We start from the raw sequence: 6,873 nt of genomic DNA on the forward strand, positions 1-6,873 counted from the left end.
GTAGATGGAACTAGATTGGGTTGGGATATCTGATCAGCTTGGATGTGTTGGACTGAAGGGCCTGTTTCCGTACTGTACATCTCTATGACTCTACTTTTGCCCCTGTATGTACTGTTATGACACAGAGGTGAATCCTTCTGTTAATTAAACCAAACACCCAGAAAAACCCACCTCGCCTTATAATCTGTTAAAGTATGAGTGACAGGAGAACTCTCACATTTCACTGTCTGAAGCAAATGATATCAATTTATTCTTTAACTCTAAAAGTGAACTTTAAACAACTATTCACAACTCTCAGCCGTCCCCTTCTCTTAATTGCTTATCATTTGCCTCCGACTCTATAACAATATACTGTTTCAATAAAAACCTTATTAAAATTACATCAATTTAATTTCAAAACCATACAACAGCTGTCATCTCCAGTGTCTGTCTTCATCCAGCTGAAGTTCTCCCTGAGTCATCTTCTTTCTTTTCACTGTGAAGATGTTCCATGTAAAAAGATATCTTTGATACAGAGTTTTTCAAATGGCAGTTGCTCTACCTGACTTTCAAACTGCCTGCCTTTTTTATATCCTCAACATCAGATTGTCTTATTGGTTTGATTTTGGCAAAACAATAAATTCAAACTCGATTGACTTTTAGCTACCTGGAGCATAATTTAAACTGGTTGGTGAAATTTGAATTGTTGTCAAAACAGCAACCCACTCAGATATCCATTTCACGGCCAAATGTTACATATTTTCAATTTTCCAGTACATTCTGGGGCTGCTAGTTAGTTGTATGACAGGTGCTTGTCAGCTTTCATTGCAGAACAACATTCTCTCTCTCTCTTAAAGGTACAGTACACACCTTCAACTTCACAATACGACCAATTGTCACTCTTTTAGACAGTATATTTCTCATATTATTTTCTTTTTCAACAGTTTGATGACTGAATGGAAACCTTTGGAAAAGTGTGCTCCATAATTCAATGATTTTTGTTGTGATTTGCTGAAGCATTCTTAAAGGTAAGGACAACTATTTCTCTTTAATTATTCATTTATTAGCATTGTTGTTAGACAAACTTCTTAAAATATTTGATAGATAATGGTAGTTCAACAAGAATGCAATATACACTGAGATGGGCAGAGATAAGGCACTTTTATAGTGACCATTGTTTTGTTTTATTTTGTTGGGAGTTATACATGTTTCACATTTTGTCTGACGAGATACATAAATGGATGTCAAGGCTGTCGCTGGGAAGAAACACCTGCTGGAATTGAATGAAATGGAAAAACAATAGAATTTGCTTGAAACAGATTAAATGTGATAACTGATGGGATTGACTGGGCATGTGGATTACTTGGGAATGGAATGGAGTTATTAACATGTTCATATTTTATCATCTGCCATGCAAGAAGCTATCCAGTACCAATAGAGGGAAGGTGTGAAATTAAAATTATCCCATTGATCGATTAATCAAAAATAATATCAATATTTATCTTTGTTCTTAATGCTTTACTGTGTATATTTGATACATTATTTTTATCAGTCAGCAGAGATCACCCAGTACCTGGTATGTATGACACTGCACCATTTGCTGGGAAACTATGAGATCGATGTTCCATAGTAGTTCACTCTGATGAGTGATTTTGTGATGTAGCATTTTTTGTACAAGACAATATTCACTGTTTTTGCTGAATGCAAAGCTTGTTTTCAATGAAACTAACAGACACCTCATTAAAAATCTAAAGTTGATGTTCTAAGAGGTCTTATTAGAGGTATCTATTTGCAGGATCAGGCTTAGAGTTCAATGCAGTACTTTTTAAAACTGATCGACATGGACCTTTATATCAAATCTTTCAAATAAGTGAAATTACAGATCTTGCATTTAGTTTATTTTTTTTTATAGTTATTACGCTTATTATTTTTCAGCTACTTCTTGAAGTAATAACTTGTAACAATATCACATATCTATTAGTGGGAATATGTTTGGCAACAATTACTGTTTTATAGATCTCCAAAGACTTCATATAGTGTAGAACTAAAAGCTTTGTGTAGTACCAGTTTTTACCCACCAGATGTGACTAGAGTACTTTGTAAGTAATCTACAGTATGCTTTAAAACTTCCACCAGAGTCCTCAAGAGACTGTAAAAAGGAACAATATTACATCGTTATCGGGCAGTAAGATTCTCTCATTCAATTTTCATCAGTCACTGCGGTCCCAGTGAAGATGTCACTTTGTAAATGGGATTTTGACAGTCTTTGAGCTTCAATAATAACATTCACTGAAATCTTTCCAGAAATAATAGCCAACACATCCCCAATCGCATTGTTTTACTAACATTTAGGTTAGACGTGTGCAGGCAATACCCACCAATTGTGCCAGGGGAAAGGAAACGCAGAATTGAATCTTTTGCGAACAGGCATTGACATTAATGGGAAATAAGTTGATCAGACCATAAGATATTGAACATTATTGGAAAATGAAATAGGATATCTGCTGTAAAGACACTCAGATGCCAGCAAAATTGTGAATGTTCTACCCATGTCAACATGTCCAATAACTTAACGATGTAATTTGTCAACATTTACTGTCTTATGATACCATGATATCTGGTTTGTAAGGGCTTTATGATTGCTGTAATATCAAGTTTAAAATACAAGAAATAATATGCAAGCTTAAGAAAGATGGTGACAATTCAAGGAATTTTTCAGGAACTGTTTCTGGTAGCAATTATTGATAACTTGTGGTAAGATAATGCAGAAAAAAAGATCTCAAGTAATTTACCAACTCAATACTATTATTTTACTTTGGTGTCAACGAAAATAAGTATGTGATTAAATAAGTGAAGACATCTCATCCTCTTCATGTACGGTGTAAGCTGTTGCTTGAGTTAGAGGTTGAGAGTGGAATCTTTTGAAGCGTTGTGGTCCTGCCCATCACTCACAGCTGGCAACTGATCCATGCCATCTTTAGTTTGGAAGGCCTGCCAAGCCATCAGGCAGTGGGGATGCAAGCTTTGGGTCAGCAGCAAAGGCAGGAGGTTCACAGGAGGCCTCGAATCCTTTCCTGATGTTCCATGATCAGGCATTAGACTGAGTACCTCAGACTGAGGAACTCCACACCGAATCCCAGCTAAGGTGACCAGCTGGCTACACCATATCAGCTACTGCGAAACTGCATGGTGACAGTTCTACCTGCAGCTGGGTTAATGCCAACAAGCGAGGCACTTAAATGATCCTGACGTGTTGACTTAAGGACTGGAGAGTTTGAGTGATAAGGAGAGGCTGGATAGACTGGGGCTTTTCTCATTGGAGCATAGAAGATTGAGGGGTGACCTTATAGCGGTTTTTAAAATGATGAGGGATGATAAGGTGAATGACAGCTGTCTTTTTCCTAAGGTGGGGATTTCAAGACTGGGGGCATATTTTTAAGGTGAGAAGAGAAAGATTTAAAAAAGAGAGGCAACTTTTTTTACACAGAGAATAGTTCACGTGTGGAAAGAACTTCCAGAGGAAGTGGTGGTTGCGGGAACAGTTACAACATTTAAAAGACATTTGGATAAGCACATGAAAAAGAAATGTTTGGAGGGAAGGGGGCCAAGCATAAGCAGGTCGGACTCATTTAGTTTGGGATTATGGTCAGCAAGGACTGGTTGGATGAAGGGGTCTGTTTCTGTGCTGTATGACCTTAAATGGTGGTGGGGTGTTAACTCTCACCATGAGCCTTCTGTCTCTGACCTAATCTGGTGGAAGTGGGAAGGTGCTGGTTGAAGATACAGTATCACAGAATCCAATGGAATACCCTTCCTACTTCCAATCTTACCATGAAAAAGAGCAGAAGATTCCACCCCTATCAAATTAAACATTTATCAATGTTGCTGCAAGACTTTGGAACCAAATCATCGGAAAATGCCATTCATAACACAGTGAAAGTTGTCCCATACTCACAATAATGAACACATTTTTAGTTACTTATGCTTACTTCTGTTTTATTTTCCTCATAATTTTCCTTTGGGAGGTTAATATCGCAGTACCACTTTCAGAATGGATTTTGGTTAGTTCAGTCAAAGAGTTGGTGATATTGGAAGACAAAGAGACATGCAAGAACAAATACGGTAATAAATGTTAATTTCCTGTCATATCAAAGTCACAGCATAACTATGGACAGAGAAAGAAATATGCTGATATTTACTTTGAATGTAAAAATGACCTCACAACTGAGAATAATCTACATGATCATAAAAAATGGCCAATTTAGCCCACCTTGCTTTTAGAATTATTGCATTCATTTATCCAACAACTGATTTTATCTTCTTAGCTGATTTCCTGTGAGAGTTACTGAGTGAAGACATGGTGGTGTAGTAATCTAGGATGTCAAGGAAATGTTCTGGGGGAATGGGATCATATCCTATTGTGACAGATGGTCAAGTTTGAATTCAATTCAGGAACAAATGGAGTAATAGACCTCATTGCTGGTGACCATATAACCACTGTTGATTGTTTTAAAGATGCTAGTTCTCTAACATCCTTTCGAGAAGGAAATGTGCCATCCTTACCTTGTGACAGCGAGTGACTCCAGACCCACAGCAGTGTAATTGACTATAGTATAGGATGAGCAATAAATGCAGACCTGACCAGAGATTCCCACAAATGAATAAGATGTAATCAGCCTTAGTTGCCTGCTTTTTCCGATCATTCCAAATATATATTAATATCTTCATGGAATAGTGCATGATTACAACTTTTATTATAACTGACCATGTGAATATAAACAACACATTTTAATAGTAAATATGCAATGAAATACATTATATTACCATTTGACTTCCCGAGACACACAAACTTCATGATCTCTTTCCAAAAGCAACTTGCCCTCCACAACTTAGTCATAGAGTCATGGAGATGTACAGCACGGAAACAGACCATTCACTCCAACTCATCCGTGCTGACCAGATATCCCAATCCAATCTAGTCCTACCTGCCGGCATCTGGCCCATATTCCTTCAAACCCTCCCTATTCAAATACCCATCCAGATGCCTTTTAAATGTTGCAATCGTACTAGCCTTCACCACTTCCTCTGGCAGCTCATTCCATACACTTACCACCCTCTATGTGAAAAAGTTGTCCCTTAGGTCCCTTTGACATCTTTCCCCTCTCACCCTAAACCTATACCCTCTAGTTCTGGACTCCCACATCTCAGGGAAGAAATTTTGTCTATTTATCCTATCCATGCCCCTTATGATTTTGTAAACCTCTATAAGGTCACCCTGCAGCCTCTGACGCTCCAAGGAAAACAGCCCCAGTCTGTTTAGCCTCTCCCTATAGCTTAAATCCTCCAACCCTGGCAACATTCTTGTAAATCTTTTCAGAACTCTTTCAAGTTTCACAATATCCTTCCCATAAGAAGGAGACCAGAATTGCACACAATATTCCAAAAGTGGCCTAACCAACATTTTGTATAGCTGCAACATGACCTCTTAACTCCTGTACTCAATACTCTGACCAGTAAAAGAAAGCATACCAAACACGTTCTTAATTATCCTATCTACCTGCGACTCCACTTTCAAGGAGCTATGAACCTACACTCCAAGGTCTCTTTGTTCAGCAACAACCCCCAGGACCTTACCATTAAGTGTGTAAGTCCTGCTAACATTTGCTTTCCCAAAATGCAGCCCCCCAGATTTATATAAATTAAACTCCACCTGCCACTTCTCAGACCATTTCCCCATCTGGTCAAGATCCTGTTGTAATCTGAGGTAACCCTCTTCGCTGTCCACTACACCTCCAATTTTGGTGTCATCTGCAAACTTGCTAATTATACCTCTTATGCTCGCATCCAAATCATTTATATAAATGATGAAAAGTAGCAGACCCAGCACTGATCCTTGTGGTATTCCACTGGTCACAGGCCTCCAGTCTAAAAAACAACCCTCCACCACCACCCTCTGTCTTCTACCTTTGAGCCAGTTCTGTATCCAAATGGTTAGTTCTCCCTGAATTCCATGACATCAAACCTTGTTAACCAATCTCTCATGGGGAACATTGTCGAACACCTTACTGAAGTCCATTTTGATCACGTCCACCACTCTGCCCTCATCCATCCTCTTTGTTACTTCTTCAAAAAACTCAATCAAGTTGGAGACATGATTTCCCACACACGAAGCCATGTTGACTATCCCTAATCAGTCCTTGCTTTTCCAAATACGTGTACATCCTGTCCCTCAGGATTCCCTCCAACAACTTGCCCACTACCGACATCAGGCTTAATGGTCCATTGTTCCCTGGCTTGTCATTACCACCCTTCGTAAACAGTGGCACCATGTTAGCCAACCTCCAGTCTTCCGGCACCTCACCTGTGACTATTGATGATACAAATATCACAGCAAGAGGCCCAGCAACCACTTCCCTAGCTTCCCACAGAGTTCTAGGGTACACCTAGAGTCATAGAGTCATAGAGATGTACAGCATGGAAACAGACCCTTCGGTCCAACACGTCCATGCCAACCAGATATCCCAAACCAATCTAGTCCCACCTGCCAGCACCCGGCCCATATCCCTCCAAACCTTTCCTATTCATATACCTATCCAAATGCCTCTTAAATGTTGCAATTGCACCAGCCTCCACCACATCCTCTGGCAGCTCATTCCATACACGTACCACCCTCTGCATGAAAATGTTGCCCCTTAGGTCTCTTTTATATCTTTCCCCACTCACCCTAAACCTATGCCCTCTAGTTCTGGACTCCCCGACCCCAGGGAAAAGACTTTGCCTATTTATCCTATCCATGCCCCTCATAATTTTGTACACCTTTACAAGGTCACCCCTCAGTCTCCGACGCTCCAGGGAAAACAGCCCCAGCCTGTTCAGCCTCTCCCTATAGCTCAG

General features: G+C 39.5%; 1 long non-coding RNA gene across 1 annotated transcript in view; it reads left to right on the forward strand.

Moving 5' to 3' along the window:
- Positions 1-935: 935 nt before the first annotated feature.
- The window catches only part of LOC122556530, an 840,555-nt gene continuing 834,617 nt past the window's right edge, over positions 936-6,873 (forward strand). The window contains exon 1 of the long non-coding RNA XR_006313553.1: positions 936-1,007. This is a non-coding gene — a long non-coding RNA (uncharacterized LOC122556530). The remainder of the gene's footprint in view (positions 1,008-6,873) is intronic.

The sequence above is a fragment of the Chiloscyllium plagiosum genome, chromosome 14 (assembly GCF_004010195.1).
Source record: "Chiloscyllium plagiosum isolate BGI_BamShark_2017 chromosome 14, ASM401019v2, whole genome shotgun sequence".
Taxonomy (NCBI): Eukaryota; Metazoa; Chordata; class Chondrichthyes; order Orectolobiformes; family Hemiscylliidae; genus Chiloscyllium; species Chiloscyllium plagiosum.